Source organism: Mercenaria mercenaria, chromosome 18, assembly GCF_021730395.1.
Source record: "Mercenaria mercenaria strain notata chromosome 18, MADL_Memer_1, whole genome shotgun sequence".
NCBI classification, from domain to species: Eukaryota; Metazoa; Mollusca; class Bivalvia; order Venerida; family Veneridae; genus Mercenaria; species Mercenaria mercenaria.
In genome coordinates this window covers 20,254,174-20,281,005 of record NC_069378.1, presented here as the reverse complement: position 1 = coordinate 20,281,005, position 26,832 = coordinate 20,254,174, and the positions used below count along the sequence as shown (strand labels likewise).

Below are 26,832 nucleotides of genomic sequence, written 5' to 3'. Positions count from 1 at the left end.
AACAAAATCATAAAGTAGTTGTAATTGGATAATAGAAGATATTTAGGTAAAGTTCAATAGTGAACAGAGTTGTTCCAAAAACCACCAAGGTTACAGCCCAGGAATTAGCATAAATTGTCATAATTTATATTGTTATTCCTTTATCCTAAAAATGTATGAACTTGTCATCAGTCATAAAATAGGTCACTAGGTCAGATCATAAAAAAATCCTTGTTAGCACAACACAGGAGACCTTTACCTATCTTATATACAAGTTTGGTCATTGTGGGTAAAAAAGTAGGTCATGAGGTTGAAAATCATAGAAAACCAATGTTAACACTGTGAAGAGGTATTTTCTACCCCTATTCAATAAATTAAGGTCAATATAGAAACTTGGCAATTTTATGTTAAAAAGTAGGTCACAAGGTCAATTTTGAAGTCTTACCAAGGCAGAGGCCAAATTTTCTAGGTAACCGGAATAAAACCATTTTGAATGGTGTGAAATAAATTTAGTTCATCTGTGTTAAAATTCACCAGGTATTATCTAATACAACCTATAACCTTATTTAGTGAGAGGAATGTTCAAACTGAATCATTTGCGGTCAAAAGTTGGATCACAGAAAAATCTTGGTTACACTCTAGTTTAAAATAGTAAAACTTGGTCAAGCAATCTAACACTATTGTGACCCTCTTCATTTTTGTAAAATTTATTTAATAGTGTAAAGTTTTGAATAATTTTGGTGTTTCAGTATAAATTATTTTTATGCTTGATATTGCATTAAATTCTGGTTAGGATAAGGACTTTTTTCCATCTTTAAGAGGTGAGTTATTGTGATTACCTTATGTCTGTCATCTGTCATCTTACCTGCGTGTCGTGCATCATAGAATACTTCAGAGGTCACAGTTTTAGCTCAATCTTTATGAAACTTGGTCAGATCTCAGACAAGTTTGTTAATGGGTCATCTTGGATAGAAAGTACTCTCTAGAGGCCACACTTTATGAAACTATGTCAAAATGACTTTCTTTATAAGAAATGAGGATAAGATTTAAACTGGGTTGCCTGAGGTCAAAACTAGGTCAACCAGTCAGATCTTAGCAAAGAAACATTTACTACATGATCTTTATAAAACTTGGTCAGAATAATTCTCTCGTTTAAATCTAGGTAAAGGTCAAAAACTTGGTTATCTAGGTTAAAATCTTTGTCACAGGGTCATATTATAGAATAACATTTACACTCCAAATGTTACATTTTCTACCTTATCTCCATGAGACTTGGTTGGAATGTTTCTCTGTTTAAAATCTAGGATAAATTTGTAATTGGGTCACTTTGGGAAAAAAAACTAGGTCATATATTCAAATCATAGAAAAACTTTGTAAAAAACTGTAACGGTTACTTTTCCAACCTGATCTTCATAAAATTTTGTGGGAATGTTGGTCTGTATGGAATCTAGGTCATGTTCAGAAGTGGTGTACCTGAGGTCAAAAACTATGTCACTAGGTCAATTCATTGAAAAACTTGATTAATGATCTACCTGTTTTACATGAGAGGTGGTCAAATTGTTTGTCTAGGCCAAATAAGGCACAAGGTTATCTAAAGTAAGAACTAAGTCAGGTGAGCAATATAGGGCCTTAAGGTTTGTTTGTTTTGTTTTGTTTTGTTTTCCTGCCAATCTTCCAGACTGCTGAGGAGGAGATGCTGCTTCAAAAGATTGGCAGAGTTGCTTTTTGTTACAGCTGCCAAGGCCTGACAGATCCCTTAACTATTGATCGAGACTTATCATCGTTTCCATCGAGGATAATCCGGTGTCTATATATCCGCAAGATGAAAATGTGTGGGATTGACTGGTCTACAATTCTGAGCCGGCAGTGTTTAGATGAAGGTTGTTCCTTTGTGTTTTGAGAGATGGGAATCGGGGATTGTGAGGATTTTATTTCTTTCAGGTCTACAGCCTGCCAATGACAACTGACTGTATGTTCCGTCCATACATGCAGTCGGCAGGATTTTCTTTCAGTGTCAAGACCTGCCTAGGACCACCTCTATGAGGTAGGCAGGATTTCTTTTTTTTTCAGGTTCAAAGTCTGCCTAAGACAGCTGAGCATACAGAGATGGCAGAATATTTTTTTCAGATTTCAAGGCCTGGCAGATCCCTTAACTGTTTATCAAGACTACTTGCGTAACCTTCGAGGACCCGGTGTCAATATCGCAAGATGGGAAGCGTTAATGGGGATGACTGGTCTTCAATTCTCGCCGGCGGGTTGCTAGATGATAGTTGTTCCTTTGTTGAGAGAGACGGAAATTAGGGATTGCAAGGATTTCTTCTTTATTTCAGGACCATACCCTGCCCAGGTCTTCTAATGCATGTTTTACTTGGACGGAACATACATTGGGCAGGATTTTATTTCTTTCAGGTTCAAGCCTGCCAGGAACGGGCAGGATTTCTCTCTTTTCAGATTCCTTTGAATGTTTGCCTTCCGTTACCAGGACAGGCCATATTGTCAGATTTGTTTTTCATGTAGCTCACTTCTGCAGTATTAAATTCTTGCCTTATTAATTAATAAGTAACCTTTTTAACACAAAATAAATTCAAGTTCAGTTTTTCCTGTTTTGGCTTTTCTCTAATTACTAGCTTGGGAGCCAGAGACTGTATTCCCATGGAAATGTGAAATAGTGCCAGTCCTTTAGTAGGGACATTGAGGGAGCCAAACACGGTGCAGGTCCTTCTGTATGTTCCCTGCCTTCAATCTTCTAGACCTCTACTGCCGGTGTCTTCTGTTCGTAAGTATATTCTCTTTAAGGTAATTAATAGTTATGAATATTTGTTCTCGGAATTTTCACTAAAATATTAAATATCGTTGTCATAAAAAAAAAATAGAATAAATCTGCAGGTTTCTAAATTTTCTTCAGCAAAACAGTTAAATGGATAGAAATTTCTTCAGCGAAACAGTTAAATGGATAGAAATTAAGTCTTATTTCTTATTTTCTCAGCTGGTAACTGTATGAAGATAAATTATATTCAAGACAGATGCTAGTATAAGAAACAATTTATCAACAAATAGCTTTTTCAGAAGAAAAATATTTAAGCACATAAGCTGCACTTTAGATCCTAATTGATTATAAGTATAGAATTTGAGTACATGCTTTATAAATTATAAGATGTTTGAGGTTTCATGAAAATCTAACATTGCTTACTTTTTAGCTCGACTTTTCAAAGAAAAAGTAGAGCTATTGTACTCGCCCTGGCGTCGCCGTCGCCTTTGGTTAAAGTTTTTGTTCAAGTCAAATATCTCTGTTACTATCAAAGCTATTGACTTGAAACTTAAAATAGTTATTTACTATCAAAGTCTACACCAGGAGAAACAATCCCCATAACTCTGATTCAAATTTTGACAGAATTATGCCCCTTTTTAACTTAGAATTTTTGGTTAAAGTTTTTTAATAAAGTCAAATATCTCTGTTACTATCAAAGCTATTGACTTTTAAACTTAAAATACTTATTTACCATCGAAATCTACTCCAGGAGAAACAATCCCCATAACTCTGATTTGAATTTTGACAGAGTTATGCCCCTTTTTAACTTGGAATTTTTTGTTAAAATTTTTGATAAAGTCAAACATCTCTGTTACTATTAAAGCTTTTGACTTGAAACTCAAAGTAGTTATTTACTGTTAAAGTCTTCACCAGGAGACGCAATTCCCATAACTCTGATTTGAATTTTGACAGAATTATGCCCCTTTTTATTATGCCCCGCTTCGAAAAAGGAGGGGTATATTGTTTTGCAGATGGTCGGTCGGTCGGAATGTAGACCAATCCGTTTCCGGATGATAACTCAAGAACGCTTGGGCCTAGGATCATGGAAGTTGATAGGGATGCAGATAGCAGATGACCCTTATTGATTTTGAGGTCTGTATGTCAAAGGTCAAGGTTACAGTGACCCTGAATAGTAAAACGGTTTCAGGATGATAACTCAAGAACACTTGGGCCTAGGATCATGAAAGTTGATAGGGAGGTCGGTAATGACCAGTAGATGACCCCTGTAGATTTAAAAGTCAGTATGTGAAAGGTCAAGGTCACAGTGACCCAGAACAGTAAAATGGTTTCCGGATGATAACTCAAGAATGCTTAGGCCTAGGGTCACGAAAGTTGATAGGGAGGTTGGTCATGACCAGCAGATGACCCTTATTGATTTTGAGGTCAGTATGTCAAAGGTCAAGGCCACAGTGACCAGGAACAGCAAAATGGTTTCCAGGCAATAACTCAAGAACGCTTGGGCCTTGTGTCAGGAAAATTGATGGTTAGGTTGGCCATGACCAGCAGATGACCCCTATTGATTTTGAGGTCATTAGGTCAAAGGTCAAGGTCACATTGGCCAGGAACTGTTAAACGGTTTCTGATCTTCTTGTCCCAAACCATAGGGCCTAGGGCTTTGATATTTGTTACCTAGCAAAATCTAGTGGTCCTCTACCAAGATAGTTCAGATTATTTCCCTAGGGTCAAATATGGCCCCACCCCGGGGGTCACATGGTTTATATAGACTTATATAGGAAAAAACTTTGAAAAACCACTTGTCCAAAACCACAGGGCCTAGGGCTTTGATATTTTGTATATGACATCATCTAGTGGTCCTCTACTAAGATTTTTCAAATTATTCCCCTAGGGTCAAATATGGCTCCGCCCTGGGGGTCACATGGTTTACATAGACTTATATAGGGAAAATATTCTTGTCCAAACCACAGAGACAATGGCTTTGATATTTTGTAATGTAGCATCATTTAGTGGTTTTCTACCAAGTTTGTTCAAATTATCCCTCTAGGGTCAAATGTGGCCCTGCCACAGGGGTCATATGGTTCATATAGACTTATATAGGGAGAAACTTACTATCTTCATGTCCATAACTTACATCATTCAAATTTGGACCACATGTATAGTTTTGAGTGGCAAGATGAACCTTGACATAAGATGACCTTGATCTTGACCTAGTGACCTACTTTCACATTTCTGTAGCTACAGCCTTCAAATTTGGACCACATGCATAGCTTTGTGTACCGAAAAAACTTGGACCTTGTTATTGACCTAGTGACCTACTTTCACATTTTTGAAGGTACAGGCTTCAAATTTGGACCACATGCATAGTTTTTTGTTCCAAAATAAAATTTGACCTTGATTTTGACCTAGTGACCTACTTTCACATTTCTCAAGCTACAGCCTTCAAATTTGAACCACATGCATAGTTTTGTGTACCGAAATGAACTTTGATCTTGAGGTTCACCTAGTGACCTACTTTCACATTTCTCAAGCTACAGGCTTCAAATATGGACTGCAAGGGGGGCATTTCGTGTTCGATGAGCTCTTGTTAACTTAGAATTTCTGGTTAAAGTTTTTGATAAAGTCAAATATCTGTTACTACCAAAGCTTTTGAGTTATGTCCCTTTTTAACTTGGATTTCTTTTTACTGGCAAAGCTCTAATTCAGAGTCAAGCACTGAGAAAAGTTGAGCGCGCTGTCTTATGGACAGCTTTTGTTGAATTACTTCCCATTATTTACAACACTACCCAAGAGTATGACTCTAAAACAAATAATTTGGTCCATCAGGCTCTTAATTCTAGGTTAAAAACAAACGGCTGTCAAAATAGAAAATAATACATAATTGTGTAGTAAAAAAAGCATATCTTTCATACAGACAGAACCATAAAGGGATGTAATAAAATCAGTGGATTTATTAATACTGTTATTTTGAATCGGATGTTCAAAGCTGTGATAAATATACTAGCGGAAAAAAGAAACTGTGCAGGTGTAAAATGTTCATGTATCGCTCAATTTTATAAATTAAAGCTTGAAACTTTACACAGGTAAGCTGTGTATCCCTCTCCGGTCATTTTCTGATGCATTAACCATATCAACTGAGCTGGTGTTAAATAAAGGTCAGATAAAACCCTGTTGATTTTTTTTTTGCGATTTCTTATATACCTCCTAAGTTATAGCATATGTCCATGCACAGTTTCTTTTTTCCGCTAGTGTTAAAGAGAAACCCATCATTGATAACAGAATTTAACTAACGTGTTTTATGTAGCAGCTACAGCATAGTCATTGTGTCCCCTCAAACAGAACTTGTTAAAATTTCACACACTAAAAGATGACATTAAGATTAAGTGCAGTGTACATGAACCATAACTCAACTTTGTTTACTTAATAAAGATATTCCCTATAGAAATTATGCCTGAAACTTTTGAAAATAATTAAATTTCACATGACATTGTGTGTTTGAGAACCGAGTTAAACCTTGAATTACGATGCTGGACACTGTTGATCCTGCCTTTGCAACCACTGCAGATCCTCAAATCAGCCTGCACATCCATGAAGTCTGGTCATGACCAGCACTGTTCGTCATTGAGTCAGTATCTTTTTGGTAAGCACCCCTTTTAACAGTTAATGGTACTGTCCGGATTGAGAGATGGACAAGTTTTATATAGAAATTTAGCAGGGTAATGGTTAAGTAACTGCAGTGTGCAGAAACCAGAACTCCTGCAAACACATTATTCATGGTAGTTCTTGACATGCTTTCACTTTCTGCATACATTTCATTTAGTTGGAGAGACTGGCAAAAATGACTGATGAATAAAGCTGTTATAACAACAATTAAGCAACATGAGATCAGCTAACTCAGACGCCTAACTACCAGTAGCTGCTGGAAATGTGGGACATAGTTAGCATTGAATAACTTCAAGCTGGATCTTGTCTGGAACTTTCTGGAGTTCATTTGAACCACATCTGTACAGTCAACACTATAATTCAGGTAACATAAATGTTTAAGTTACACATTGCAGAAATAGAATCTCTTTAAGGATTGAGTGCTGAAAAAAGACAAAAGTCGCAAATGGCAAGGCAGGTTGGCTGATTGACATTTTAAGCCCCTCTTACCTGGTTTAAATTAACAAATGGAATTTACAAGTTTGTTTGTTCTGATGTCTGCCATCACTTAAGTCTTTTGTCCTGAGAATCATCATAGCCTTGGCCTAGGTGTCAGAACACTAACAAGAACATACCTTATTGAAAACCTAGACATTCTCATTCTTCCAGTGAGTTACCTGTACATTAGTTTTGCCAGTGAGGATAGGATTTTCTTAATTACATATTCAAAATGAAAGCTACATTGCAGCTTTGCCAAGCTACATGACTGTAGTTATTTGCCAGGATTAGCTTCAGATGGGGAAGTTATATTATACATTGAAAATGTTATATATATACAGTAAACCTCACTTATAAGGAACACTCGGTTATAAGGAACAGTTTTCAATTCCCCGATCTAATTCCTTCTTTATTTATCCCCCCGCCAAAGGCGAAGGGGATATTAGAAATGCTCTCCGTGCGTGCGTGCATGCGTCCGTCCGCAACGATCTTTGTCCGGAGCATAACTCCAAAAGTACTGGAGGGATTTTCTTCAAACTTCATACACTGATAGAACACATTGGGAGGAAGTGCAGTGTGCAAGAACAATAACTCTACCTTGCCTATTTTTTGAGTTATTCCCCTTTATCATATTTTCTTAAAACATTTTGTCCGGAGCATAACCCCAAAAGTACTGGAGGGATTTTCTTCAAACTTCATACACTGATAGAACACATTGGGAGGAATTGCAGTGTGCAAGAACAATAACTCTACCTTGCCTATTTTTTGAGTTATTCCCCTTTATCATATTTTCTTAAAAAAATTTGTCCGGAGCATATCTTCTTCATGCATGGAGGGATTTTGATATATCTTGGCACAAATGTTTACCACCACGAGGAGGAGTGTCATGCGCAAGAACCAGGTCCCTAGATCGAAGGTCAAGGTCACACTTAGAGGTCAAAGTCCGTTCGTGCGTCCGTCCGTCCGTCCGCAACGACCTTTGTCCGGAGCATAACTCCAAAAGTACTGGAGGGATTTTCTTCAAACTTCATACACTGATAGAACACATTGGGAGGAAGTGCAGTGTGCAAGAACAATAACTCTACCTTGCCTATTTTTTGAGTTATTCCCCTTTATCATATTTTCTTAAAAAAATTTGTCCGGAGCATATCTTCTTCATGCATGGAGGGATTTTGATATATCTTGGCACAAATGTTTACCACCACGAGGCGGAGTGTCATGCGCAAGAACCAGGTCCCTAGGTCGAAGGTCAAGGTCACACTTAGAGGTTAAAGGATACAAGAATAAAAACCTTGTCCGGAGCATTTCTTCTTCATGCATAGAGGGATTTTGATATAACTTGGCACAAATGTTCACCACTACGAGACGGAGTGTCATGCGCAAGATCCAGGTCACTAGGCCTAAGGTCAAGGTCACACTTAGAGGCCAAAGGTCAGATACAAGAATGACTTTGTCCGAAGCATTTCTTCTTCATGCATGGAGGGATTTTGATGTAACTTGGCACAATTATACACCATCATGAGACGAAGTGTCATGCGCAGTTCCCTTCTTTAGAATTACTTCCCTTCATTGTTACTTTAAATAGCTTCTATTGTAACTTTTTCATTACTAGTTGTAGGGAAAAATCGAGACCACTTTTCTGTAGTACAACAAGCGTGTTAAATCCAATTTTGAGGTGCATTTTGACCAATCTCTACCTGATAAAGATTTTTGTGTGGACTTGCAATTTTTTTTTTTTTTTTTTTTTTTTTTTAAGATTAACTTCCCTTAGTTGTTACTATAAATAACTTATATTGTAACATTTTTAGCTCACCTGTCACAAAGTGACAAGGTGAGCTTTTGCGATCGCGCGGTGTCCGTCGTCCGTCCGTGTGTGCGTCCGTAAACTTGCTTGTGACCACTCTAGAGGTCACATTTTACATGGGATCTGTATGAAAGTTGGTCAGAATGTTCATCTTGATGATATCTAGGTCAAGTTTGAAACTGGGTCACGTGCCATCAAAAACTAGGTCAGTAGGTCAAGTAATAGAAAAACCTTGTGACCTCTCTAAAGGCCATATTTTTCATGGGATCTGTATGAAAATTGGTCTGAATGTTCATCTTGATGATATCTAGGTCTAGTTTGAAACAGGGTCATGTGCAGTCAAAAACTAGGTCAGTAGGTCTAAAAATAGAAAAACCTTGAGACCTCTCTAGAGGCCATACTTGTGAATGGATCTCCTTAAAAATTGGTCAGAATGTTCTCCATGATGATATCTAGGCCAAATTTGAAACTGGGTCATGTGCCATCAAAAACTAGGTCAGTAGGTTAAATAATAAAAAAACCTTGTGACCTCTCTAGAGGCCATACTTTTCATGGGATCTATATGAAAGTTGGTCTGAATGTTCATCTTGATGATATCTAGGTCAAGTTTGAAACTGGGTCAGCTGCGTTCAAAAACTAGGTCAGTAGGTCTAAAATTATTAAAATCTTTTGACCTCTCTAGAGGCCATATTTTTCAATGGATCTCCATGAAAATTAGTGAGAATGTTCACCTTGATGATATCTAGGTAAAGTTCAAAACAGGGTCACGTACCTTCGAAAACTAGGCCAATAGGTCAAATAATAGAAAAACCTTACGACCTCTCTAGAGACCATATTTTTCAATGGATCTTCATGAAAATTGGTCAGAATTTTTATCTTGATAATATCTAGGTCAAGTTCTGGGTCACATGAGCTCAAAAACTAGGTCACTATTTCAAATAATAGAAAAAACGACGTCATACTCAAAACTGGGTCATGTGGGAAGAGGTGAGCGATTCAGGACCATCATGGTCCTCTTGTTATAATTGACCCTAGGGAAAAAACAAGACCACTTTTCTGTGGTACAACATAGATGTTACTCTCCAGGTGTATTTTATTATATTTAAGGTATCTCTACCTGGTAAGGAGTTTTTTTGTGGACTTTAAAAAACAAAAGACTTACAATGATTACTAAACAACCACAAAATTAACATTCCATTTGCAAATACAGCTGCTAGAGTAAAGAAATTTGCTTTGACGGGCATATATTGTGACATTCTGGCACTCTTGTTCCCTGTTAGCTTTCCATTCCTTCTTTTTACAGTAGCCATATAGAAAAACATCATAGCTATACTGTTCATGAAAATTAATAAAATTTAGCAGTAAACCACCTCACTACTGACATTCTTTCTTCCACATCTTAAAACCCCTGATGCGGACCACAACTAAACGGTTCTTCAAAGCTTTCCCCAAAATTAATACTTTCAGACACTAACTTGCCAGGAACTTTAGCCTTCAATTATAATATGCCCGGCGGGGGGATTAGCCATGTGTAACATGGCTCTTGTTTAATGGAAAAATCCTCGGTTATAGGGAACTCTGTTATAAGGAACACTTTTTCCAGGCCCAAAGTACGAAATGCAATGAAAAAACCCTCAGTTATAGCGAACAGACATATTTAAGAATAAAAATTATTGAAAACCGGAAATAAACCTGAGAATTGCTGATGACAGAGCAACGTCGGCACTATCACGCACTTTCATGCACATGAATAAACACAAATTATTTCATTTCTATGATCTTTAGTTTGTTAATTCACGGATAGGATAAAAAGAAAATATATAATATCATCAAATTACCAAATACTAAATGATAGTAGACTATATTTACTCAGGATTATGTTCAACAGCTACATGTATTGGGTATTTCATGTTAATAATTATAGTGAACGAAAATCCTAAATAAATGTGCTAATTACACGTGATTAACAATGGCAAACAGTCCAGTTTACCAAATTTTCAATTGTAAAAATTATAGCAGGTGCTAAAATGGACAATAGCAAAAGTATAGGTATAATTTACACTTTAATCCGTATGTATGGCGCCGTTGTTTAGTCGTAATACACTGTATGTCATAAATACCCTAATTTTAATTTTTAATGGGTAGTCTAATTTAACATTTTTGTAATAATAAAAAAATTGAACATTTATTTTATATTAGTATTGATAATTATTCATATAACATGCAGTCGAGCAAGGTAAGGGGGAGTAACTGCAACATATCTTATAGTCATCATGTAGCGCTCTCTAAAAAGAAGATAGAAATGACAACAAAAAATACAGTCTAACCTGTCTTAAGCAGCCAGCCAGGGGAAACAGACAATTTGGCCACTTAAGCCAGGTGACTGCTGATCGGAGGTGCAGCCAGTATATGTTTTTTTCAGACTTATGACCAGTTTAGCCTTTAGGCCCATTTCATTTTCGGTTTTCTATTATAATTTTACCAGGATACATTGACATGCATTTCGCAATACGAATGGTCTTCTTAGCAATATAAAACTCCGGCGTGTGTGTTTTTTTTACAACAAACATTCTTACAGACAATTTTCCAACTTCAAAACAAGTTTGTTTACAATTTTCGCCATTTTGGTAAGGGAAGCTACTCTCCGCGCTTACTGTCTACGCTAAAATCTAAGATTGCCATTCAATCCGTAAAAGATCGAGTGGTTTATATTTCTTTCAAACACAATAAATTTCGTATAAATTTAATAGTATTTTGATGAAAGAAAACAACAAGAAGCTGAGTTCATTAAACGCGTGATGCCCCCGGTGGCATCCTTGTCGATACAAAGCAACCTAAGTCCAAAATGAGGTCAAGTTCAAGGTCAAACTGAGGTCAGGTGATGTCTTTAGATGAGGAATGGTCACAGGTTACATCTGCATTAGTATCAAGTCATTTTAGTAAGGGGTATTCAGATGCTAGACGAAACGGTCCCATTTGGTTAGCCAAGAGATGGCCCATATAAAGCAACCGAATCCAAAATGAGGTCAAGGTCAAACTAAGGTCAGGTGATGTCTGAAGATTAGGAATGGTCACAGGTTACATCTGCATTAGCATCAAGTCATTCTAGTAAGGGGTACTGATGCTAGACGAAACGGTCCCATTTGGTTAACCAAGAGATGGCCCATATAAAGCAACCCAAGTCTAAAATGAGGTAAAGGTCAAGGTCAAACTGAGGTCAGGTGATGTCTGAAGATGAGGAATGGTCACAGGTTACATCTGCATTAGTATCAAGTCATTCCAGTAAGGGGTATTGATGCTAGACGAAATGGTCCGGACGGACAGGACAATCACTATATGCCTCCCGCATCAGTAGATGCCGGGGGCATAAAAGAATCACAAATATTATGCTACTAATTAGATACCGAGTATTATCTTTAACCGAGATCAAACTGTGAACAACAAAATTGACACAAGGTGACATGCTAATTGCCGATAATTACTGGCCATTTGATCGTAACAAAAAGGGGATCACACCTTTGGTTATCAGTTTTAATTGAGAAGCTCATGTCATTTTGTCGTTCTTGTGGTGAAGTCATGCGAAACTTAGCAATCATATGTTTCTCAAAAATCGGGTATCTTCGGCGATTATCGCCTAAAAATAATTGGTTCTGGAAGAAACATGGCCGCTGAAAGGGGTCAAATACGGTGGTTGGGAGGCAATTTCGATGGCCGCTGGCCGCGGATGGGAGGTGGCCACTGAATAAAGTGATGAAATAGAGGAAAATCCGTCGGGGGTGTCATAAAATGACCGCTGAACGGAGGTGACCGCTGATTGGAGGTGACCGTTAGTACAGGTTATACTGTAAACATAAATTACGGTCATTATTACTGACGAACATTTTGGCTTGGTTTAGGTTTAACGCCGCGTTTCAACACTCTTTCAGTCATATACATGCTGCAGGCAGTTTACCTTACCATCTCTCCAGGATAATTACCGGTACTAGAAAAGCAACTTCCTCACATAAAGATTCAAGGTCGGCCTGGAGTGTGAACACATAGCCCTTATGAAATGTCAGTCAAATAGTGTTCGTTATACAAATTGTGTTTGTTATACAAACCTTGGTTACAAGGAACTAGTTCGCTATACGGATAAGGAACCACGGTTATAAGGAACAATTTTAGAGGTCCCTAGCTGTTCGTTATAAGCGGGGTTTACTGTATAATATTATATATACAAAAAAAGTATGTGAGAAAATTAAGTGAAACGGTTAAAAAAACTGTCAAACACAATGGATCCCAAGAGCTTGCATGAACTTAAAAATGGAATTGCACACCTTGAGGAAATAAAACAATATTAATTGTTTAAATCATTAAATTTGTGTACATATATTGAATTACAGATCTGTCGTAGGGTTCATGGAGGTCATAGCCAACATAATACAGATGCCCCTGTTCCAAGATTCATTCCTGCAAACCAAGACCAAACTGACGGATAAAATATCGGCAAATGCATGTAAGTTCTACAGAAATCTACTGTGTTTTTAGCTTGACTATTCAAAGAATAAGGAGGGCTGTTAGACTTGCCCTGGCCTTATGCATCCGTGTTAGTCAAGGCTTTGTTTTCCAATATTTTCTTCATTAATTAATATTCAATTAAAACATGCTGTACTGGTGAATACTGATAATGTTCAATAGTATGTTAGGCTATGTAACTCCACCTGCAGTATCGTCAGAATTATGCACCTTTTTATGCCCCCGAAGGGAGGCATATTAGTTTTCAACTGTCCATCCGTTCGTTCGTCACAACTTTAACTTTTTGCATGAAGGCACTTTACTCGCAAACCACTGCACCAAGGACCTTCAAACTTCACGTGCTGATAGTACTTGTTGAGTATACCAACCCTACTGACTTTGGGATCACCAGGCCAAAGATCAAGGTCACAGGGGCCAACGTTAACTTTTAGCATGAAGGCACTTTACTCGCAAACCACTTCACCCAGGACCTTCAGACTTTACATGTTTATAGTACTTTATGAGTACACCAAACCTACTGACTTTGGGGTCACCAGGCCAAAGATCAAGGTCACAGGGGCCAACGTTAACTTTTTGCATGAAGGCACTTTACATGCGAACCACTTCACCCAGGACCTTCAAACTTCACATGCTGATAGTACTTATTGAGTACACCACCCCTACTGACTTTGGGGTCACCAGGTCAAAGGTCAAGGTGCTGCGGGGGCATTTGTCACCATTAGTGATAGCTCTTGTTTACTTAGAAATAAGATTAAAGTTTTTATGATGAAGTCCAGTATCTTCATGACGTAAGATATTCATTTGATACTTACTGTACTACTACTTGCTCATAGTGACATTGTATTTTAGTGTGACTAGATGCAGAACCTTCCCTGCTATTACTTGAAATAGATTATACTGATTCAAGCTTGTGTCCAACATCATAATCCACATCAGTGGTGTTAATCACTCAAGTGATAGCTCAAGTTTCCTCAGTTATGCCTGTTTTTTTTCCGCTTAATTCAACATTGAAGTGCATTGTCTCCTATGATAGCTCACGGACATGTTTTTTTTTCATAGCTGGACTTGCTGTCGGAGGTAAAATGCATTGTTTGCGTGAGAATTTCAAGTAAAAAAATATTTTGATACTGTTCAAGTCATTAATTTTCCTCATTTATTTACCTCTATTGAAAACCTGACTTGTTGTACAGGCGAGCACTTGGAATGTTTTCATCTGGTAGGGAAATGAAGGTCCCAATGATATCTTTAAAGGAATATTTTTATACGCCCGAAGGGACGTATTATGTTATACCGTCTGTCCGTCCGTCTGCTATTTTGTGTCCGCTCTGTACTCTTGAACCCCTTGAAGGATTTCAAAGAAACTTGACATAAATGTTCACCACCTCAAGACGACGTGTAGAGCCCATGTTTTGGATGTCTCGCTTCAGGGTCAAGGTCAAACTTAGGGGGTCAAAGGTCATATCAGATTGTTTCCTGTCCACTCTATAACTCGACCTGCTTGAAGGATTTCAAGAAAACTTGGCACAAACGTTCACCTCACCGAGACAACGTGCAGAGCGCATGTTTCGAATGACCCACTTCAAGGTCAAGGTCACACTTTGGGGTCAAGGTCATATATGACTTTTGCTTTGTGTATATTGCTCTGCATTGCTGCAAGTGCTCTTGTTTTTATTTGGCAGATCCCATTTTTGTTCACTTACAATAAATTTTTTTTTTTTTGAATTATTTCCCTTTAATGTTACTATAAATAGCTTATGTTAAAACTTTTTTATTATTGGCTGTAGGGAAAAACCAAGACCACTTTTATGTGGTACAACATGAATGGTACCTCCAACTTGTAGGTATATTTTGACATACCTGTACCTTGTAAGGATTTTTTTTGGACCTAGAATTTTTTTTTTGAATTTCTTCCCTTCGTTGTTCCTGTCATTTGGGCTTCAGCTGTAAACAGTATTGCAGTAAATGACTCGCAGGGCCTAAGGGGCCATTTTGGTTGACCAGCAGGTGATTCAGGGCCATTGTTGGTCATTTATGGCCCCTTAAAAAATGGCTCTTTGGCTGTTGGCCCACTGACCTATAATAGTGGACCGTCTGCCTTTTGACCTCGTCTGCACAATAGCAGCTTTAATTAAGATTAGATTTCTACCAAACATGCACACAACTTTTATCACCATAAGATCTTGTTTCCTTTTTTGAATTGGCCAGATCCCATTATGGGTTCCAGAGTTATGGCCCCTGAAAGGGCCAGAATTAGCGATTTTGACCTTTTCTGCACAATAGCAGCTTCATTTATGATTTTATTAAAACCAAACTTGCATACAAATTGTATCACCATAAGATCTTGATTCCGTTTTTGAACTGGCCAGATTCCATTATTGGTCCCAGAGTTATGGCCCTTGAAAGAGCCAGAATTAGCTATTTTGACCTTGTATGCACAGTAGCAGCTTCATTTATGATTTTATTAAAACCAAACTTGCATACAAATTGTATCACCATAAGACCTTGATTCCTTTCTTGAACTGGCCAGATTCCATTATTGGTCCCAGAGTTATGGCCCTTGAAAGGGCCAGAATTAGCTATTTTGACCTTGTCTGCACAGCAGCTTATGATTTGAATTTAATCAAACCTGCACAAAACTTGTCACCATAAGATCTCGGTTCCTTTCTTAAACTGGCCAGATCCCATTATGGTTTCGAGAGTTATGGCCCCTGAAAGGGCCAGAAGTAGCTGTTTTGACCTTGTCTGCATAAAAGCAGCTTTATTATGCCCCCCTTCAAAGGAGAGGTATATTGCTTTGCAGATGTCAGTCGGTCGGTCGGAATGTAGACCAGTCTGTTTCCGGATGATAACTAAAGAACGCTTGGGCCTAGGGTCATGAAAGTTGATAGGGAGGTTGGTCATCACCAGCAGATGACCCCTATTGATTTTGAGATCAGTAGGTCAAAGGTCAAGGTCACAGTGACCCTGAATAGTAAAACAGTTTCCGGATGATAGCTCAAGAACACTTGATCATGAAAGTTGATAGGGAGATTGGTCACGACCAACAGATTACCTCTATTGATTTTGAGGTCAGCATGTTAAAGGTCAAGGTCACTTTGACCCTGAACAGTTAAATGGTTTCCGGATGATAACTCAAGAACGCTTAGGCCTAGGGTCACAAATGGTTGACCATGACCAGCAGGTGTCCCCTATTGATTTTTGAGGTCATTAGGTCAAAGGTCAAGGGCACATTGGCCAGGAACAGTTGAATGGTTTCTGATCTTCTTCTCCATATATAGGAAAAAACTTTGAAAAACCTCTTGTCCAAAAACCACAGGGCCTAGGGCTTTGATATTTTGTGTATGACATCATCTAGTGTTCTCTACTAAGATTGTTCAAATTATTCCCCTAGGGTCAAATATGGCTCCCCGCTGGGGGTCCAAGGTTTACGTAGACTTATATAGGGAAAAACTTTGAAAATCTTCTTGTCCAAACCACAAAGACTATGGCTTTGATACTTTGTAATGTAGCATCATCTAGTGGTTCTCTACCAAGTTTGTTCAAATTATTCCTGTAGGGTCAAATATGGCCCCGCCCCAGGGGTCACATAGTTCATATAGACTTATATAGGGAAAAACTTAAAATCTTCATGTCCACAACCTACATCATTCAAATTTGGACCACATGTATAGTTTTGAATGGCAAGATGAACCTTGACATGAGTTGACCTTGATCTTGACCTAATGACCTACTTTCATATTTCTGTAGCTACAACCTTCAAATTTGGACCACATGCATAGGTTTGTGTACTGAAAAAAACTTTGACCTTGGTATTGACCTAGTGACCTACTTTCACATTTCTCAAGCTACAGCCTTCAGATTTGAACCACATGCATATTTGTGTGTACTGAAATGAACTTTGATCTTGAGATTGACCTAGTGACCTACTTTCACATTTCTGAAGCTACAGGCTTCAATTTTGGACAGCATGCATATTTATGTGTTCTGAATTGAAATTTGACATTGAAATTGATCTAGTGACCTACCTTCACAGCTTCCAAATTTGGATCACATACACATTGTTTTGTACCGAAATGAAATTTGACATTGATTTTGACCTTGAGCTAGTCTTGAAATTTGGAACATTCAAAAATGGCTCAGTTGATGGCGCCAAGATCACTCTGAGATCTCTTGTTAGGTTGATAGGTTAAAGGTCAAGGTCAGATTAAACCAGACTGGTAGAACTTTTGTTTACAGTGAGCATGTAATTTCTATTCCTTGTGCAATTACTGAATGCATCAAGGGGGTCATTTTGTGTTCGACCAGCTCTTGTTTATGATTCGATTTTAACCAAACGTGCACACAACCTGTATCACCACAAGATCTTGGTTTCTTTCTTGAACTGGCCAGATTCCATCATGGGTTCCAGATTTATGGCCCCTTAAATGTTCAAAATTTGCTATTTTGGCTTTTGCAGCCATAAAGAGACTTCATTTATTGTTTGATTTGATACAAACTTCCAAAATATCTTCAGCAACAATAAATCTTGTATTCCGTAAAGAATATGTCAGATCCAATCGTAGCTTACAGAGTTATTTTATATCCGATTACCTCCCCTGATTGTAATCAAAATGGATTTATATCAGTAAGTACTTATAGACTTATTTGAAATTCATTATTGTCATTAGTTGGACTGAGACAATCAGGGTAGATAACTATGGACTGATTTTATATCAAATTACCTCCCTTTATTTAATATTAAAATGGGTATATCTCCATAACTAATGAAGATACTGATCTGAAATTTCATTTATGTCAACAGATGGACTTGGACAATCAGTGAAGATACATATTGACTGAAATTACCTCCTTTTGTTTTTTTATCTAAATGAATACACCTTAGCAGCTTCTAATGAGATTGATTTGAAACGTTATTTATGTCTCCATGGTAAGAAATAGTCATATTAGATAACTCTTGATTGAACATTTAACATTGAGATTGGTTTTAAATGTTATTTAAGTCTTCCAAGGTGAGGAATAGTCCTGTTGGTACAAAAATCAAAAATGCAGCATTTGAGCCTAGGACCCTCTAACTTGGTATGGAAATTGGCCCTGTCTAGGTCAAAAGGGATTGTTACAAGAAAATGGTTATCGTGATGATATCTAATGTGTATGCCTATGTGCTCTATGGAAAAACTTTATCATATCATTTTGAGCAATGGTACTCAGCTGAGCGATACAGGGCCATCATGGCCCTCTTGTTACAAAACTCTGCCCCCTTTTCAAATTTAACATTAATTAAATTAACAAGGCTGTTGAATAGTCGAGTGCTGCTGTCCTCTGATAGCTGTTGTTTTATACCTGCCTAAATTAATAATTTTAGATTGTATTTAGACATATGAAACAATTTTGTAACAACTATTATACACTTACTAAATGCCTTGCAAATCAATAGTCAAATCTATTGCCTGAGATGCAAATGACAGAGCCATTCAAGAAGTGATTCATTACATGACACCAGGAATTAATTTTCAGTTTTGTATTGTTGAATATGGACCGGAGCTCCAGATAAGCTGCGTATTTGCGTATTTACGCAATTAAAATTGCAGAAAACCCAATTGAATTCAAATAGTGTGCGTACTAAAAAGCAATTAAATTTCCTAATACCCAATTCATAAAAAATCGCTTACGTATCGCATTTTCCTTATTATTACTAGAATGGGTACGAGACTTTAACGCTAGACAACTGACTGGTTATACGTTACCACAAAACAGGTTGCAATTTATCGGAAAAATCACAGGACCATTCAATCAGCTGATCAGTGTTATTTGGACACTTTGTAAACAATTTTCTTTATGCCGATAAAATGTAAAAGAGAGCAGAGAAAAACATTGTTGCAACACAGACTAACAAATTTGTATTTTTGCTGTTCAACAGTTTGTGACAATGTAATGTCACCGATACTGGATGACATCTTATGGGAGAACGCATATTGCGGTGAACGCATCATTCGGGATATTGACGAATTGATCTCTGACTGCATGAAAAGTGAAAAAGAAAACAACAGTATGGAACAAAAGTATCTCAGAATACATTAAATGATTGGAGAAAAATATCTTTGGTACCATACACATGTTTACATTGATCACAGGCACGTAAAAACAATTTAAAAGAAGACAATACTGTTTTAATTAAGCACATTTCATTACAATTTTAAATACGTTTTTGTATTAAAAATTGAAGGGTGCTATTATAGTACTTCAGTGTAGTTAGTCAATTCTGGCTTATGATAATATACCATGTATACTGTAAGCAAAAAATACTCAGTTGTTTGTGTGAGATTGGTGAAAATACTCAGTTGCATCTGAAAAGGCTGGGTAATGATTATTTATACCCAATTCAGATCTCCAATACCCAATTGCACCAAAAGCTTATCTGGAGCTCTGAATTATGGACTGGTCATAGGGCATGAACTATGAACTGGCAATGTAACTATGTAAAGTCATGCAATAATATTTATAAGTACTTTTAAACAGAAAACAACAAACATGCTTATACTTTTATTTGCAAATTGAGTAACCATTTGGGCCCAGATGTTTGAAACATTTAACAGGTAATTTAGCTAACCGTTGATTGACTTTTAGGGTTGTATTTTGGCATTTTAGAAGACTTAGTATACACTGAACGTATGAGGAAAGGATTATGAACACAAAATCCTTTATGGTAAAATCGAAACATTATTATCCCCCGCCGATGAAATCGGGAGGGGGGTATTGAAATGGCGTTGTCCGTCCGTCACGTCCATGCGTCCGTCCGCAGCGATTTCTCAGTAACTAGCAGGTAGAATTTCATGAAACTTGAAATAAACATGAACCAACATACTGCGATGATGCCCGTCAAGTTTTTTTTGGATTGGTCAATTTCCCTTAGAGTTATTGCCCATGATTTAATGAAAAATGCCCAAAAATGTCCGTCCGCAGCCATTTCTCAGTAACTAGCAGGTAGAATTTCATGAAACCTGAAATAAGTATGAACCAACATACTGCAATGATGCCCATCAAGTTTTATTTTGGATTGGTCAATTTCCCTTAGAGTTATTGCCCTTGATTTAATGAAAAATCCACGTCTGCAGCCATTTCTCAGTAACAAGCTGGTAGAATTTCATGAAACTTAAAATAAATATGAATCAACATTCTTCGATGATGTCTGTCATTTTTTTTTTCAATTGGTCAATTTTCCTTAGAGTTATTGCCCTTTAATTGTTTGAAAATGTACAGATTTGTACATAAACCAACCAATTGGTAGAATTTCATAAAACTTCTTTCATTCTTTTCCGTGAACATTTATTATAAACATGTGAAGTTGTGTACCCACACCTGGTCACCACCTTGATTTCGTCACACCCCCTCCCCGACCAACCCCTCCCCACACCCCCCCACCCCCCAAAAAAAAATTCTTTCCTTTTTATTATTATTTTTTCAAACTTCCATGAATATTTATCAACATGCAAAGTTGTACTGTTCCCCCACCTCACTCCTCCACCCAGTCATCACCCCACCGCCGCCCCCCCCCCCTCATTTTTTTTTTTTTCTTTTTTTTTTTTCCATCCCTATTTCAATATTTATAATCAACATCGATGATCAATGACAATAATCGATGTTTTGTACCCTCACCCAGTCACCCCCGCTGCCCCCCACCCCTCCCCCAACCAAAAAATAGCATTCATTTTCTGTTAAATTGATTTTGACAAATGAAATTATTTGCTTCTTTTGCTTCTTTGTAACATCCTTAACTTTTTGCAGGATATATTTTTTTGCCATTCCTGACCACAAACCCTTTCGGCGGGGGATACCAATTCATCGAATTTGCTTGTATATATATATATTTCCCATATAATGTGGGCCACAGACTAATATTTTGAATCAAAATCTAACCAGCCCTGTTTGTTAATCATGTATCAATTTTCTTGCATTTTTTCAGTTGTGTCCCTTGCTTGAAGCTGCTTCCCATGGAATTTTTTCACGAAGTCATTGACTGTCGACGTGGCATGAAGACAAAATGCACTGATCAAACCAAGTTTCTCGCCGTTTTCTGGCAGCCAATAGAAGGGCCGAGGATACCAGTGCGAGTCAAGTGTTGAATTTTCCACAAAATAGCACAGATTCAGAGCAATTGTTTCTCTCTGGTCAGAAAAAAAGATCAGAGAAATAACTTATCAATGATATATTCCTGTTAGTAATAATTGATCGCAGACTGAATGCTACCATGGGTCTACTGGCAAGCTGGAAAGATACAAAGATAAAGATAATTTATTAAACTTACTGAACATGACATTAGAGAATGTTCAGTTGTGAAAGTGAAAAAGGCATTAAAAATATTAAGATCAAGTGCAAATTTGATGGTTCATTATTGACCTTAACACTTACTGAATGTATCATTAAAGGATGTTCAAGTGTGACAGTGAAATAGACATTAAACATTAAAGACCAAGTTGTGGTTTAAGATAGAATACTGAAAAGATCAACACCAGCATGTTAACAATAATGTTACAATTTATTTTATGGTATTAAGAACCCTAGCATTAATACGAATTTTGATGTTGTACTTAACAACGTTCTCCATCTTTTATTTGCTCCATCGCACTCGCATGAGATATTATAGTTGACAAGATCCTTGTTAGTTAGCTTTCAGTGTCTTCTAACAATTTTGGCATAAACACTGCTGTAACATCAGTTAGTTGATCAATGGTCAATGACAAAATAACACCAGTTGGCTCATTTTCGACTCTGTATGTGCGCTCACAACCAAGGCACTCAAAACCAAGGCAGTCTTTGTATTAAAATTTTAAGTGTTGTTTTCTTTATTGTATTTGTCACTGACCTTAATCTTTGCTCAATCATGTACCTGGTTTTGAAACATTGCCCTGTGACATGTTAATGCCACCAATTCTGGTGTGAGTAAAAGCACTTTTCCTTTTTATACGCCCGTCTGAAAGTATGGTGTATTACGTGAACACCTGTGGTGGGCGGGCAGCGTCCACAGCATGTTCGCTCTTTAAGTCAGTTATCATCCGATCTTCACCAAACTTTCTGACAATGTTTGTGGACATAATATCTCGGCCAAATTAAGCATTAGGCCAAATTTAAAGATGGGCGTATTTTGTGATAGTCTGGAACTTTGTGTGAGTGTGTTTATGTATATGTGATAGTTTCTTGCAACTGTCGTTGAATAAGGACAAATTCATTCATTAGTTCATAGTGCATTTGATCCAATAATAAAAAAAAGAATCACCAATCCAAACATGCAACCAATGGTCAGCACAGGCCGGTTTCTGAACTTATGAAAAAAGAATGAAACAATGGAACAAAGTGGGGCAACACCTTGGAGTGGTCAGTGACAAAAATACCACTAGGCAGAGTTATGTTTTTCCCATTATAGAATAGAATCAATGTGGTGCCTCACTGTGTTCCTAGATAGAAACATTTGCATTTCTCTCGGTACATTGCGCAGTCAAGTTCGTTGTTTTTACATCGACATCGCATTGCAAATCAAATAATGCCTATTTTTCGACTGGTACCTCAGTACCCACTAATGGGAATGGATTCAGATTGAATTCACACACTTGTTCACTATCATGATCTGACATGCAGTGCACAGGTTCCATAACTCCACTTTGCATTTTTACAAAATTATGCCCCTTCGACTCGGCAGTTTTTGGTTAAGTTTCTGTATGTAAGCTGGTATCTCAGTACCCATTAATAGGAATGGATTGAAACTTAACACCATTGTCCACTTTCATGAACTGATATGCATTTTACAGGTTCCATAACCCTGTTTAGCAATTTTACAAAATTATTCCCCTTTTTAGCTCATCTGATTTTTTGAAAAAAAAATGATGAGTTACTGTCATCACTTGATTGGTGTTAGCGTCGGCGTCGGCGTTGCCTGGTTAAGTTTTATGTTTAGGTCAGCTTTTCTCCTAAACTATCAAAGGTATTGCTTTGAAACTTGGAACACTTGTTCACCATCAATAGCTGACCCTATACAGCAAGAAACATAACTCCGTCCTGCTTTTTGCAAGAATTATGGCCCCTTTTGGACTTAGAAAATATCAGATTTCTTGGTTAAGTTGTATGTTTAGGTCAACTTTTCTCCTAAACTATCAAAGCTATTGCTTTGAAACGTGCAACTCTTGTTCACCATCATAAGCTGACCATGTACATCAAGAAATGTAACTCCATCCTGCTTTTTTCAAGAATTATTGCCCCTTTTGGACTTAGAAAATCAGATTTCTTGGTTAAGTTTTATGTTTAGGTCAGCTTTTCTCATAAACTATCAAAGCTATTTCTTTAAAACTTGCAACACTTGTTCACCATCATAAGCTGACCATGTACAGCAAGAAACTCTGTCCTGCTTTTTGCAAGAATTATGGCTCTTTTTGAAAATATCAGATTTATTGGTTGAGTTTTATGTTTAGGTCAGCTTTTCTCCTAAACTATTCAAGCTATTGCTTTGAAACTTGCAACAGTTGTTCACCATCATAAGCTGACTCTGTACATCAAGAGACATAACTCCATCCTGCTTTTTGCAAGAATTATGGCTCTTTTTGGACTTAGAAAATCATGGGTAGGTATATAATTTTTCTATTATACAAAAAAAATCAGATGAACGTCAGCACCCGCAAGGCGGTGCTCTTGTTATCCCCCTGCCAAAGGCGAAGGGGGATATTAGAAATGCTCTCCGTCCGTCCGTGTGTCCGTTGCCCAATCTTTGTCCAGAGCATAACTCCAAAAGTACTGGAGGGATTTTCTTCAGACTTCATACACTGATAGAACACATTGGGAGGAAGTGCGTTGTGCAAAAACAATTAACTCTACCCCACCTATTTTTTGATTTATTTCCCTTTATCATATTTTCTTAAAAAAATTTGTCCGGAGCATAACTCAAAGTACTGGAGGGATTTTCTTCAAACTTCATACACTGATAGAACACATTGGGAGGAAGTGCAGTGTGCAAAAACAATAACTCTACCCCGCCTATTTTTTTAGTTATTCCCCTTTTTCATATTTTTTAAAAAAAATATATCAGTTTTTTTTCAAGAATTTCTACAGCAACGGATTTTCCAATGAGCATTCTTCACAAAGGTGAAGGGGGATATTAGAAGTGCTCTCCGTGTGTCCGCAACGATCTTTGTCCGGAGCATACCTCAAAAGTACTGGAGGGATTTTCTTCAAACTTCATACACTGATAGAACACTGGGAGGAAGTGCAGTGTGGAAAAACAATAACTCTACCCCGCCTATTTTTTGAGTTATTCCCCTTTTTCATATATTTATTTGAATTATTGTCCCACATGGGGACATACTGTTTTTCCAATTGTTGTTTTTTCTTCCAAATTTTGTTTAGTTCTTGCTTGTGTAATGCCTGTGACTGCCTTCCCGAGGTGGCACCTTCAACAGAAGATTTGGGTGCAGGGTTCTAGTGTTAATAATTTAGATACATACCAAGCTTCTTGATAGTTTCCCTGCATTCTCTGTTGAAACGAGCACACCACAAGTTTGCCTCTTCCTGAAGACTTTAGCCATTCCTGCATGAAAGCTTACTTATTCTTTCTTCCACATCTTTAAAACCCCTGATGCGGACCACAACTAAACGGTTCTTCAAAGCTTTCCCCAAAATTAATACTTTCAGACACAAACTTGCCAGGAACTTTAGCCTTCAATTATAATATGCCCGGTGGGGGGATTAGCCATGTCTAACATGGCTCTTGTTCAACTTATTTTCATTCAGCTGACATGTGCTGATGGAGGTCAGCAATGCTCAACTATTCAACAGCCATGTTCTACTGGTATTCATTTATTTATGTAAGTGACAAGGCTGAAGGGTAGAGCAATGCTGTCTTTCAACATTTCAACAGCATTTGTTACTTTACTCTCAGATGAAGAATATATGAGCCGCGCCATCAGAAAACCAACATAGTGGGTTTGCGACCAGCATGGATCCAGTCCAGTAGTCTGGTCAGGATCCATGCTGTTTGCTAACAGTTTCTCCAATTGCAGTAGGCTTTAAAAGCGAACAGCATGGATCCTGACCAGACTGTGCGGATGCGCAGGCTGGTCTGGATCCATGCTGGTCGCAAACCCACTATGTTGGTTTTCTCATGGTGCGGCTCATATAGTATTAGTATTTGTAAGAAACTTTCAACATCTCTACTGCATTAACAGATTTATTTCACTGCACATAGTTGTTCCCAAAGGGATATCATTTAATTTTGGGGGCAGGATATTCTTAGTATTGGCTCCATTGTACGGGAAAATGAATATGCAGATTTCAACTTTTAGAAGATAAAAGGAATGGCAATTTCAATTGTTCAGTGTGTTGATGAAACCATGAAATCCACAAAAAGTAGCCCCCCTACCTTAAATATTAAAAATTTCATAGTACGACTTCAAATGCCTGGTTCGTCTGTTAATTTTTAGCCCGACGAATATGGACAGCTATACTACTAACCATGGCATTGGCGTCGGCATTGGTTATACCTTTTTTGTAGTATCAAATATCTTGAACGCTATCGAAGATATTCAAGTGAGACTTTGAATACTTGAATAAAATTATAGTGCCAGTGTGCACATGTATGACAGGGGATATTACTCTGTCAACAATATAAAAGTGATTCTACCTTTGTGACCAGTGCAGACCAAGATCAGCCTGTACATCTTTGCAGTCTGATCATGGTCTGCTCTGTTAGCTATTCAGTCAGTAAATTTTCTGTGAACACCCCTTAGAATAATAAATGGTACTGCCCAAATTGAACGACGGACCAGTCCATTTTAGAAATTTAGCAGGTTAAATGTTAAACAGCATATAAAACATACATATATGTCTATCAAAGCATCATCAATTTGCTCACATAGGTACTGAATTCTGGAAAGGGACTTCATGAAGGGGCCATAACTCTGGACAGTTCACATCTTTAAACACGCATCATTTTTAGAGAACTGTTAAATGTCTGTTTTTATGCAACTGCAGTTATGTCCCAGTGCTTAAACTTCACATTTGAACAATTAATTGTTTACTTTTATTATCCCCCGACGAAGTCTGGGGGATAAAGTTTTGGTATTGTCCGTCCGTCCAGAGCCATTTCTAGGATGTTGTTGGGAATATTTAAATAAAACTTTCATATAATATATGTATATGAGGTTCTGCGGCCTGTCAAGTTTCAGTCAGATTGCCCAAGTAACGTCAGAGTTATGGCCCTTAGAAGTTTCTAGTGTTAACTATATAGGGTGATATAAATGTGGCAATTTCTGCTTCGTAACTTCTGATATATTTGACATAGAACTATAAAACTTGAACTGAATTTAGATCACCACAATGTGGTTGTGTACACAATTTCATCTGGATTTCCTTTAATTGTTTTCTGATCGCTCGATGTACGTCGTCTGTAGTCTGTCTGTCGTCCGTCAACATTTAGCTTGTGTTTGCGATAGAGGCTGTATTTATCAACTGATCTTCATGAACTTTGGTCAGAATGATTACCTTGATGAAATCTAGGCCATTTCGAAAATGGGTCATCTGGGGTCAAAAACTAGGTCACTAGGTCAAATCAAGGAAAAACCTTGTGTATGCGATAGAGGCTGTATTTTTCAAT

General features: G+C 37.5%; 1 long non-coding RNA gene across 1 annotated transcript in view; it reads left to right on the top strand.

The window, feature by feature from the left end:
• LOC123539390 (uncharacterized) overlaps window positions 1–22,035 on the top strand; it is a 34,198-nt gene extending 12,163 nt beyond the window's left edge. Inside the window, exons 2-5 of the long non-coding RNA XR_006683967.2 lie at window positions 2,607–2,755; window positions 6,564–6,770; window positions 13,070–13,182; window positions 21,163–22,035. This is a non-coding gene — a long non-coding RNA (uncharacterized LOC123539390). The remainder of the gene's footprint in view (window positions 1–2,606; window positions 2,756–6,563; window positions 6,771–13,069; window positions 13,183–21,162) is intronic.
• The last annotated feature ends 4,797 nt before the right edge of the window (window positions 22,036–26,832 follow it).